Here is a 13170-nt window from a genome sequence, read left to right on the forward strand (position 1 = left end):
CCACAAACTGTAGTTCTAGACCTTTAATCCAATATCTCATTCACTTGACATGATGTGTGGGTGGGCCTTTATTTGGTCCACAAAATTTCAATAGTTTATGTTTAATTTGTACAGTCATAGAATAATAGAATCCTAATGGCACAGAAGGAGGCCATTCAGCCCATTAAGTCCATGCCAGCTGTCTGGAGAGCAATCAGACAGTTCCATTCCTCAGCTCTGTCTCATAACCCTGTAAGTTTATTTCCCTCATGTGTCCAAACAATTTCCTTTTGAAGTCATTCATTGTCTTTTCCACCACCCTCGTGGGCAGCAAGTTCCAGGACATTACCACTCGCTGCATAAAAAAGTGCTTCCTCACATGCCCCTTGCATCTCTTACCTTCAATCTGTTTCCCCTAGTCCAAGTGCCATCAGCTAATGGGAACAGCTTTTCTTTGTCTATCCTATCCAAACCTGTCTAGAATCTTTACAGCTGTATCAAATCTCCCCTCAATCTCCTTTGCCCCAAGGAGAACAACCCCAGCTTCTCCAACTTAACCTTGCAGCTAAAATCCCTCATTCCTGGAAGCATTCTGCAATCTCCTCTGCGCTCTCTCTAGGACCCTCACATCCTTCCTAAAGTGTGGTGACCAGAACTCTAGTTGTGACCTAACCAGAGCTTTATAAAGGTTCAGCAGAACCTCCCTGCTTTTGTCTTCAAAACCTCAATTTGTGAAGCCCAAAATTCCATATGCTTTGCTAACTACTCTCTCAATACGTCCTGCCAGTTTTAAAGATCTAGGCACATGAACCCCCAGGTAACTCTGTCCCTGTACACTCTTTAGAACTGTACTATTTAGTCTCTATCATCTTTCCCTTTCTCTTTTACCAAAATGCATCATCTCACATTTCTCTGTATTAAATTCCATCTGTCAGTTGTCTGCCCATTCTGCTAACCTATCCATGTCCTGTTGCAGTTGATTGTGGGGGCAGAGGTGCTATCCTCCTGAAGGTGGCTTGGCTGTTTAAACCCGGAAGTCGGAAGGTTGGGGTCGACTTTGAGATTTTAAAATTCTTACATCTCAGCCAACCCCGATCCATCCATTTTTAGAGGTTAAAATTGCCCCCAAAGAGTCAATGGAGGTTGTGGGAGCGTGGCTGATAGGGGAAGGGGACTAAGGGTTGGACAGGGCATGGGAGTTTGGATAAGCTGTAATTTGAATAGAATGAACACCCAGGGGCTAGCAATTAGAGCATTGAAAAGTCAAGATTATAAAGACATGCATGGGGGGGGTTTCAGCAATGGTGGGGGTAATAAGGAGCAGAGGTGGGCAACGTTGTGGAAGTAGGTGCTCTTCATGATGGATATGATGTGGGACTAAAGCTCCTTTCTGGGTCAAATAGAACATGTAAGTTGCACACTATCAGACTCAGCTTGAACGAGTAACAGAGGATGGAGATGGAATCATAGAAATAACAGCACAGAAGAATGCCATTCAGTCCATCATGCCTGTACTGGTGTTAGCCCTCGAACCACAATCATCTACTCCTTTCTTAGCCCTTTCCCCATATTTTTTATTCAATTCCAATTTAAATTATGTTATTGACAGTCTCAGTAGCCACTTGTGGTAAAGCCTCCTAATAATCCTCTGTGTTTTTTTTTAACTTCTCCTTTTATTCTTCTAATAATAATAATCATTGGCCGAAATACTCATGGCTTTTCCGGCACACTCTGGCAGTGGAATGAGGCAGAAGAGCCAGGAATTAGGCCTGGAGCCAGATATGATGAATCCTGGCCTTCCCCACCAGTTTCCATGCCTTGCCTATGGCACAGCCTCCATCAGCCCAAAACAAGGTCCTCTCTGTTACAGAGAGCCTGGCCAAGTGTAATAGACTTCCAGACTGAGAGTTTCTGCAGCCCCAGATTGGAAGAAATGATTAAAGTTTCATACTTATACTGGCAAATACTGGCAGCTGTAGGGGCACCAGTGGGGCCCACCTGGAGTTCCAGGGCTAAGTTACAGTGACCTGGATCCCTGAAGAAAGTTTTTCACTGATTACTTTTCTTGGCTTTATTATAAAAAGGGGCCAATAGGGGCACTTGAGGGATGTTTCCAGGGACTGGTTAGCCTCTGCTTGAATTACCAGTCTGCTTGTATAGTCAGGCTCCTAAGATGAGGTCCTAATGACATGATTGTTCACCTGCAGTATTAAAATGAGCTGACCACCCCATGATGACACAGACACTGAGAGAATCAGGATTGCAAGTCATGGGTAAGTGCCCTTATATCAGGAGGCAGCTCCACAGATACTGATTCACCAAACAACTATATTTCACTACTCAACCTTTCAAAATCTTTCATAATCTTGAAAGCCTTCATTAGATCCACCTTGTCTTTCTCTGTTACAATGAAAAGCACTCCACTTTTTCAAGCTTTTCTTCATAATTATAACTTTCCCTTCTTTGTATCACTCCAGTGAATCTTCACTACCATTTCTGTAATGGGATGCCTAGTATCTTTTTTAAAAATTCATTCTTGGGATGGGAACATCACTGGCCAGGCCAGCATTTATTGCCCATCCCTAATTGCTCTTGAACTGAGTGGCTTGCTAGGACATTTCAGAGGGCAGTTAAGAGTCAACCATATTGGTGTTGGTCTGGAGTCACATGTAGGTCAGACTGGGTAAGGACAGCAGATTTCCTCCGCTGAAGAAGGATGTTAGTGAACCAGATGGGTTTTTATGACAATCCAGCAGTTTCATGATATTTATTAATGACTTATTAATTTAATTTAAATTCCCCCAGCTTCTCTGGTGGGATTTGAACTCATGTTGCCTAAACATTATGCCCAGCCTCTGGGCTAATCACACCCTGATTGAGCAGTATTTCTTTGCTTTCATATTCAAATCCCCATGTACAAGAACCAGAATCCCACTTGCTTTTTATGGCCTTTCTACCGACACTTCCACCTTCATATTTCTTTGTATTGTACAGTATCCGTCACCTATATCCACAGTCTGCTGTCCTATAACCTACCCTCATTCTTCCTTACAGTTTGCCATGCCCCCTAATTTTCTATCATTAGCAAACTTCAAACATTCATCTTGTAAATGTCTAAATCATTTATACAAAATCGAAAGTAGAAGAGGTCTAAGGAAAGATCCCTGGTCACACTACTACCCACATCCCACCAATCCACTCTTCTTTGTTTTCTGTCTGTGAGCCATCTGCCCATCCATGCAAGACATTTCCCTTAACGTCATACACCTTAATTTTTATAACTACTATTTTATGGGTCACCTTATCAAATACCATTTTTGAATCCACATTTTCAACATCCACACCATTCCCTCTTTTTATACTAGGCTAAGGTGCACAGCTTTTAGCAAGAGGTAAACAGGATGGCTTCAACCTCAAATGTTCTTAAAGGTTCTGCTGGATACTTGCCAAAAATGTGGCTGAACTCACTGGAAAATAACAGGGAGCTGGTGCTCGGTGGTTCTAGGATTTCGTGGGCAGCCTTGTAACCTCCACCCACCCCTTTACCACGCCAAAGTTCAGGGTATCTTTTCTTGGTTGTCCTTTACATAGTAGGTGCTGAGGGAAAATTCTACAGCTAATAATATGATTCGATTGGAATTTACCTTCCATGTTTTGTATACAAAAATCTCAATTGGAAATTTGAATTGAGAAAATAAAATTGCAACAAAACTTGACATATAGCGCAGGAAAGTAACATCAATTATCTTATGGTCACAATCTCAAGTACCCATGCAATTTCTGATACCAACAGTTTTGCTTAGTTGGGCACATTCAATGGGAAGTGTCCTAATGACTCATCCTACATGAGTTATAAATTAAGTGAATTTGTCTCCAAGAAATGACAGCACTTCAAAAAATTTTGATTTCTTTAATATAGTTTATGGAACAAAAATGCTGCATCGAATAACAGAGGTGAATGAGCCTGGAACATTTTTTGCTCTGAGCCACTTAATGGTTCAAGCTTAAAAGAAAGGACAGTCTAATGAGCAGAGCTGCCACTGTGTTACATGTGACAAGAAGATGATAAATAACGGAAGCCTCAGACACTGTGAAGCAGGCAAATTTAACTGGCACAAGGTTAGGGCCAATAAACCACCTTATGGTTGAAAGAATCCTAAGAAGCCTGTAATAGAAAACTTCAGCTGTTCAGACAATACTGTTTCATTTAGCAAGATTTTGCTCACTGGAATGTTCAAATAATTAACTGTAATTAATCTACGTCCATCTGAAGAGATTCTTTCCTTAAGAACATGTCAGATAAATAGAATTGTACTCCATCAAACTGAATGGTACCATGAAGCAGTGGGAAATAGTAAAACACAAAAGGCAGAATATTATGAAATTTGAAATTTTGACACCAAGCTGAAAGTTTCCTATATTATTGATTAAAGGGGGTGCTTTTCCTCCTTTCATTGATTTAGATGTTTACACACTTGGAAAGATTTTCAGCTTGCCACACAGGTGTAAAACTAACATTGTGGATTATAGAAACTGCTGGATTTTCATTTCCATTGAAATCAATATAGCCTCTGAAAGAATACAGATCAATGCTGGAGTAGAGAAAGTAAAAACATGCAGTAATTCAGTGTAGAAGGAGCAGAGGATGTTGGCTAGAATATATTCGGGCCAACAATGGTCTTAATCAGCATAATTAAACAGTGCTCCCAGCACTAAAATATATTGGGTACCAGCTCCTTGTGTTGTTGGATGAGGAAACCTACTTTGTGCATTCTGTATCTAGCTTGGCCAATGTGATAGGTTAAGTGACTGCAGCAGTCGAAGCATGCAGATTGAGCTCACTAAGGGCCAGAAATTACTTCACTTAGGGGGATCTCTTCATAATGTGATGGAGTGCTTGCGTTGGCACTGTAATGAAACACTAATACATAAAGAAAAAATTCCTGGTGGCACTGACCTTGCAGTACGAAATACCCATTGGGCCTTATAAGGGTGATCTTGGTGGGCTGGTAGCCTCGTTGCCCATTTCTTTTGTCAAAAGGAACCTTCCAATTTGTAGATGCCATTTATGGTGCCGTGGTAACCCCATGGTTAAGTCCCATTACAGAAGGGAGGGAAGCAAATGTTTAACCTATCTGAAACTACTGAAAGGCAGCTTGAATTTCCTTTCTTGACAGTATAGCTGAGAAAAGATTTTTTAATCACTTCAGTCAAAGTTAATGTTTCAAAGCTTGTGGACAGACAAAGCCAGTGAACGTAAGCACTTCCTAGTTTGACAAGCGATGCAGGTAACTTCTGGGGATTTCTGGGGTTACGCTATCAACCAATACTTGGGGATAGCCTATCAACCAATAGGGCAGCACAGTGATGCAGCCTCACAGCTCCAGCCACCCAGGTTCGGTTCTGGGTACTGCCTGTGTGGAGTTTGCAAGTTCTCCCTGTGACCGCGTGTGTTTCCATTGGGTTGTCTGATTTCCTCCCACATCCAAAGACTTGTAGGTTGATAGGCAAATTGGCCATTGTAAAATGCCCCTAGTGTAGGTAGGTGGTAGGAGAATTGAGGGAAAGTGGGGCTGTGGTAGGGAATATGGGATTAATGTAGGATTAGTATAAATGGATGGTTGATGGTCAGCACAGTCTCAGTGGGCCGAAGGGCCTGTTTCAGTGCTGTATCTCTCTATGACTCTATAAGCCCACAGCTACCTTGGCTGCACTCTCACCAGCCTCCATACTCAATGGATCGTCCTCCGCCATTTCCTCACACCCCACTTCTTGTAAGGATTCTAGTCCATTCTTCTACTTTCTCTATCACACCTGTTTGAACAATGCAATCTTCCTTTTTCCTCAACCAAGGATTCCCCCTCACTGTGGTTGACAGGGCTCTCGATGTGTCCATTCTATTTCATGTACTTCTGCTCTCACCCCATCCCCTTCCTCCCAGAACCGTGACAGGGTTCCCCTTGTCCTCACCTTCCATCTCACCAGCCTCTGTACTCAATGGATCATCCTCCTTCCCTCCCCTCCTCATTCTGAAAGAACGTTCCTTTTGCGAAACCCTGCTGCACTCCTCAGTTATCCTCAACGCCCCCTGCCTTTCCTACAGCATCCTTCCATGCAAGTGCAGGAAATTCCAGGTGTATCCTAGGATGCTATGGGAAGCAAGGGAGGAGATTGCTGGAGCCCTGGCAGAGATTTTTGTATCATCGTTAGCCACGGGTGAGGTACCAGAAGACTGGAGGATAGCTAATGTTGTGCCTTTATTTAAGAAGGGCAGCAGGGATAAGCCAGGGAACTACAGGGCGGTGAGCCTTACATCAGTGGTGGGAAAGTTATTGGAAGGGATTCTGAGAGACAGGATTTATATGCATTTGGAAAGGCATGGTCTGATTTGGAATAGTCAGCATGGCTTTGTACGTGGGAAATCATGTCTCACGAATTTGATTGAGTTTTTCGAGGAGGTGACCAAGAGGATTGACAAGGGCAGGGCGATGGACGTTGTCTACATGGACTTTAGCAAGGCCTTTGACAAGGTCCCGCATGGTAGGCTGGTCCAGAAGGTTCGAACACATGGGATCTAGGGTGAGCTAGCAAATTGGATACAAAATTGGCTTGGTGATAGGAGGCAGAGGGTGGTAGTGGAGGGTTGTTTTTCAGATTGGAGGCTGGTGACCAGTGGTGTACCGCAGGGATTGGTGCTGGGCCCTCTGTTGTTTGCCATATATATTAATGACTTGGATGTGAATGTAGGGGGCATGATTAGTAAGTTTGCAGTTAACACCAAAATTGGTGGTATAGTGGACAGTGAAGAAGGTTGTCTAAAGTTACAACAGGATATAGATCAACTGGGAACGTGGGCAAGAGAGTGGCAAATGGAATTTAACGCAGACAAGTGTGAAGTGATGCATTTTGGGCAGGACATATACAGTGAATGGCAGGGCCCTGGGGAGTGTTGATGAGCAGAGAGACCTTGGGGTACAAGTACATAGTTCCCCAAAAGTGGCAACACAGGTAGACAGGGTGGTGAAGAAGGCGTATGGCATGCTTGCCTTCATCGGCCGAGGCACTGAGTACAAGAGTTGGGATGTCATGTTACAGTTGTACATAACGTTGGTTAGGCCGCATTTGGACTGAACTCTGTGCAGTTCTGGTCGCCGCACTACAGGAAAGATGTGACTAAGCTGGAGAGGGTGCAGAAAAGATTCACAAGGATGTTGCCTGGTTTGAAGGGCTTGAGGTATAAAGAGAGATTGGATAGGCTGGGTCTGTTTTCCCTGGAGCAAACTAGGCTGAGAGGGGACATTTAGTTTAGAGATACAGCACTGAAACAGGCCCTTCGGCCCACCGAGTCTGTGCCGACCATCAACCACCCACATACTAATCCTACACTAATCCCATATTCCTACCACGTCCCCACCTGTCCCTATATTTTCCCTACCACCTACCTATACTAGGGGCAATTTCTAATGGCCAATTTACCTATCAACCTGCAAGTCTTTGGCATGTGGGAGGAAACCGGAGCACCCAGAGGAAACCCACGCAGACACAGGGAGAACTTGCAAACTCCACACAGGCAGTACCCGGAATTGAACCCGGGTCGCTGGAGATGTGAGGCTGCGGTGCTAACCACTGCGCCACTGTGCCGCCCCCATGATAGAGGTATATAAAATTATGGGAGGCATAGATAGGGTAGATAGTCAGAGTCTGTTTCCCATGGTAGGGGTGACTAAAACTAGAGGGCATAGATTTAAGGTGAGAGGGAGGAGGTTTAAAGGGGATCAAAGGGGTAAATTTTTCACACTAAGAATAGCGGGTATCTGGAATGAGCTGCCTGAGGAGGTGTTGGAGGCAGGAACAGTAGCAACATTTAAGAGGCATCTGGACAGGTGCTTGAATGAGCAAGGCATAGAGGGATATGAAATTAATGCAGGCAGGTGGGATTAGTATAGATAGACATTATGGTCGGCATGGACGCGATGGGCCGAAGGGCCTGTTTCTATGCTGTACGACTCTAAATGCAACACTTGCCCTTTTATCTCCTCCCTTCTAACTGTCCAAGGTTGCAGACGCTCCTTCAAAGTGAAGCAGCAATTTACTTGTACTGCTTTCAATTCAGTATACTGTATTTGCCTCTCACAATGTGGTCCCCTCCACATTGCAGAGACCAAATGCAGACTGGGTGACTGCATTGCGGTACAGCTCCATTCAGTCCAAAAGCACGACCCTGGGTTTTCTGTCACATCATTTCAGCTCTCTATCTTGCTCCCACTCTGACCTTTCGGTCCTTGGCCTCCTGCAGTGTTTCAATGAAGCTCAATGCAAGCTCAAGGAACACCACCTCATTTTTCGACTGAGCACTTTCCAGCCTTCCAGACTCAACACTGAGTTCAGCAATTTTAGATCATAACCTCTGCCCCATTTTGTTTTGTGTTTTTTTACTGGTTCGGCTTTTCTCTTGTTTCTTTCTTAATCCCTTTGCTTTGCATTCAGACGGCTGCTATCCTGCCATTCACACCTCATCCAGACATATCTTTTGTTTCTTTACTTGTCCCATCACCACTCCCTTTGCCTTTGCACAATGAAACCTTTTGTTATTTAATCTCTCCTGCCCTCCACCCTATTACAGACCTTTTCTTTAGTTTTTCTTCCCACTCTCCCCCCTTCACTGGCTCAAAATCTATTACATTTCTCACTTTCCTCAGTTCTGATGAAAGGTCACAGAACTGAAATGTTGGACAGGACTGCATTGCATAGATGCTGATCCCAACAGTGGGTGCACAGCACGTGGGGGCAGTTGCAGTCACCCACATGCGATCCAGCGGCAGCCAGCCTTTTAAGGGCCTTGAGGAGCATGGCCCGACCAATTGTGCGGTCAGAATCACATTTGGAGGTGGAGAGACCAGCATCAGCTGACACTGTGCCAGGTGCTGGCGTCATTTTTAAAGGACTGCCAGCCCTGCATTTAATCTTGCTGTCTGCAGGCATAGGAGAAGCAGAGTTCATATTGGCTGCAGAGTGATGGCAGAAAGTTAGACCCTGGGCAGCCCCACACTTCAGAGGTGCCTCCCTGAAGGTGCTCCTAAAGGCTGCCAGGTAAAGAAGGCATATACTATTCCCAAGCAACGGAAGGAGGAGACCTGGGAGCCTGACCAAGCAAGCCTGGCTGCAGATAGTGGAGGAGGTCAGCTGCGGGTCACCTCAAGGACCTGGATACAGTGCCACAAGTGGCTCAATGACCTCAACCGGACAGCAAAAATGAGTACCTCTTAATGCCTTCACCTCTTGGGCCTTGCATCTGGAAATGCAGGAGGGTGCATTGGGTGGAGAGGGAGTTCCCAACCAGACACGGGCAAAGAGTCAGGGGCTGCTTACAAACTGCCTGAGGCATGGCAAAGTGGCCCTGAAAGGAGGCTGTCCATCAGTGCACACCCACGCTAGTCCCTGGAATGGGGCCGGATATAGGAGGCCTCTGTGTGCCCCCATCAGTAACAGCTGGACTACCACCAGTGTACATCTTGAGACTGGAGGGCTGTTCCAGCGGTGTTCCACAGACCTCAGTACTGGGCTCAGCACTGCTTTTTGTGGTATATATTAATGATTTGGACATAAATGTAGGGGGCATGATCAAGAAGTTTGCAAACGACACAAAGATTGGCCGTGTGGTAGACAGTGAGGAGGATAGCTGTAGGCTGCAGGAAGATATTGATGGTCTGGTCAGACGGGCAGAAAAGTGGCAAATGGAATTCAACACAGAGAAGTGTGAGGTGATGCATTAGGGGAGGTCAAACCAGGCAAAGGAATACATGATTAATGGGAAAATACTAAGAAGTATCGAGGAAGTGAGGGACCTTGGAGTGAATGTCCACAGATCCCTGAAGGTAGCAGGACAGGTCAATAAGTTGGTTAAGAAGGCATTTGGAATCCTTTCCTTTATTAGCCGAGGTATAGAATATAAGAGCAGGGAGGTTATGCTGGAACTGTATAACTCATTGGTTAGGCCACAACTTGAGTACTGTGTGCAGTTCTGGTCACCTCATTACAGAAAGGATGTAATTGCACTAGAGAGGGTACAGAGGAGATTTACGAGGATGTTGCCAGGACTGGAAAAATGCAGCTTTGAGGAAAGATTGGATAGGCTGGGGTTATTCTCCTTGGAACAGAGAAGACGAGGGGAGATCTGATGGAAATGTACAAAATTTTGAGGGGCCTGGATAGAGTGGATGTGAAGGGTCCATTCACCTTTGCAGAGAGGTCAGTGATGAGGGGGCATAGATTTAAAGTGATTGGTAGAAAAATTAGAGGGGAGATGAGGAAAAACTTTTTCACCCAGAGGGTGGTGGGGGTCTGGAACTCACTGCCTGAAAGGGTAGTTGAGGCTGAAACCCTCAACTCGTTCAAAAGGAGCCTGGACATGCACCTCAAGTGCCGTAATCTGCAGGGCTATGGACCAAATGCTGGAAGGTGGGATTAGAATAGGTGGATCGTTTTTCGGCTGGCACAGACACGCTGGGCCAAGTGGCCTCTTTCTGTGCCTTAAACTTTCTATGATTCTACGTTTTTACTGGGGGACCAACAGCTTCCATCCCTCTGTCTGCAGGAGAATATTGTTCACAATCGCAGAGAGCGATGTTATGACCTCAGTGAAGTCGTTAACGTTAAAACACGAGATAAGAGCTCCCCAGACCAATTTAACGAATTACAGGGCAAGATTTCACACTTTAAGACTTTTATTATAACTAAACTAAAAATCGCCATTAACTAAATGGTACTTTGTAAGTAGCAAATACTATAAATTACAGAGAAAGGTGTTTTCTTCACTTAGTAAGAAACTTGAAAACCTCACACCAGGTTTATGCATTACACAGTCCTCCTTGTTTACGATCTAAAAGTCTGGGAGGGTTAAACCCATTGTCTGTCAAGCGTTATAACCCTGCATTCTCTGCTTTTCAAAAGTGTCTTTGATCTGGGCTCCTTGTTGTCCTGGTAACCAAGATTCCTGTCAGGTCTTTAAGCTGAGTTATTGTGAGGTCACATGACTTCTGACTCCATCTTAAACTACATTAAATATCACAGTTTTTAAAACAGAATCATGCCACAAAGTCGAGTGTTCATAACAGCAGGCCAAGACCAGCAGTGGTCTTGTCATGACCCCAACGGAGGAGGAGGCCAAGGTGCTGGCTAGGCTGTAGAACAGTTGGAGAGACAGGGCAACTTCCCAAAACAGTGAGTAAGGTCATCAAGGGGCACAAGGGTGCATCTGCAGTGATGGAGCCATGCTGTTCATCAGGCATCCGGTGCCGACATGGATCTCCAACATAGGGACGTGTGCTATGTCGGGAGGTGAGGCCTTGATACTTGCATGTTTCTTTTCTCTTGTGCAGTGCACATGGTGCCTGCTCAAAGAGCCTCCGAGACTGCAGGGGGGGGGAAGACGGCACCTCAGAGGGTCCAACGTCACCTCATACCCCCTGTACATTCCACCAGCGCAGATACTCGCACGTCAGTGAGTACACGCTCGCAGTTAGAATTGGGCACACAAGCTGATGAACAAATCACTGATGCATCAGAGCAACTGACAGAGGCTGTGACAACCCAGGCTTCTGACAGTCAGAGGACTGTGGAAGGCCACGCCCATGCTGAACCCTAGGCTCATGATGTGCCTTTGATGTCGCCAGCATCACGGGAAATGCTGCAGCTGCAGTGAGAGGTCCAGCAACATCTGGAAGAGATGCCAGAGGCTATGCATGCCCAAGTGCGGACAATGGAGGAGTCCATCCAAGCCTTGAGTGCTGCACTGTCTCTGACTGGTGGACGAGTGGTGTCCTTAAAAGACTGACGACTCAGATGGAGAGCCACATCCAGGAAAGCACTCAGTGTCTGCAAGAGATTTGTGCAGACCTGCATATCCTCGTCTTGACCATGGGTACAAGGCAGCAGTGGCAAGGCAAGAGGATGATAGGGGACCTGGAGACACCACCAGGTCCTCTACCCTCTCAGGTCAGCAGGAAGGCAAACATTTGCCTTGTAAGGGAGAAGGAGTGGCTGCCTCCCGCCGCTGGGGCCTCCTGCCTCAGGGTGCTCTTGGTGTGGTCAGCTGCTCCTCTGCCCCTCTGCCAGTGACACCAGATCCACCTTCATCCCTGACAATTGAGGGTGCTACTGATTCTGTGCAGGAGGCCCTCAGTATGCCGGGGCCCTCCAGGCTTCAGGTATCCAGAGGGAAACTGCCAAGGTCATCCCAAGCCAAGGGGCAGCAAGGTCAGCAGCCTGTCTCCACCTCAGCTGATAGCGCAATGGGAGCACCTCATAGAGATTCACGCAAAAGAATGAGGGAGAGCACCTAGATTCACAGGGTTATCACAGGTGATTGTGTGCTGTAGATGCAAAGGGTAGCGTCTGATGTAAAGTTCAGTCAATTTTTTTTCTAAAGCAAACACAATCTTCCTCCTCTTGCATTAAGCCTTTGGCCCTTCATTGCAACCCAACCTCAGTGAAGAGGCTCAAGGCGAGGCATCATGCTGTGAGGGGTCAACACTGAAGCCTGGCCATCTCAGCACTGCCTGACTGATCAATGAGAGAATGCTTCCTGAAGGAAGGAAAGCAACAACAGGACTGCATAAAGGTATGCCAAGCTACAACTGGCAGTAAGGATCAAAGGAAATGTGAATGTATAAGGGCATCATGAGCCTCCTGTTGTCCCTGGGGTCCTTCATCTGCCGTTGTTTGCCATCTTCCCCCTCCACATCCTCATCATTTGAGGAGGCCGTATGCTCCTTGTTGTCCTCGTTACTCATCGGCTCCCCACTCTAATGCCAGTTTGTGCAGTGCACAGTAGACCACCGTGATATGTGAGACCCTCACCAGGGCACACTGAAGGGCTCCACTGGACCGATTTATGCACCTGAATCTCATCTTGAGTAGACCAATGGCCTGCTCTATGGTCACTTGCATTGTCCCCTAGCAGGCATTGTATCTCTCCTCTGCATCTGTGTGTGGGCTCCTCACAAGTGTCAGTAACCATGTCCTCAGTGGGTAACCCTTGTAGCCAAGGATCCATCCCGGCAGGTGGGAGGGAGGCCGGAAAAGTTCTGGCACCTGGGACAGCCTCAAAATGTAAGAATTGTGGCAACTTCCCAGAAAGTGTGCTCAGACCTGCAGGATCCATTACGGTGGTCGCAGACCAGTTGTACATTG

This window comes from Heterodontus francisci, chromosome 6 (genome assembly GCF_036365525.1).
Source record: "Heterodontus francisci isolate sHetFra1 chromosome 6, sHetFra1.hap1, whole genome shotgun sequence".
Taxonomy (NCBI): Eukaryota; Metazoa; Chordata; class Chondrichthyes; order Heterodontiformes; family Heterodontidae; genus Heterodontus; species Heterodontus francisci.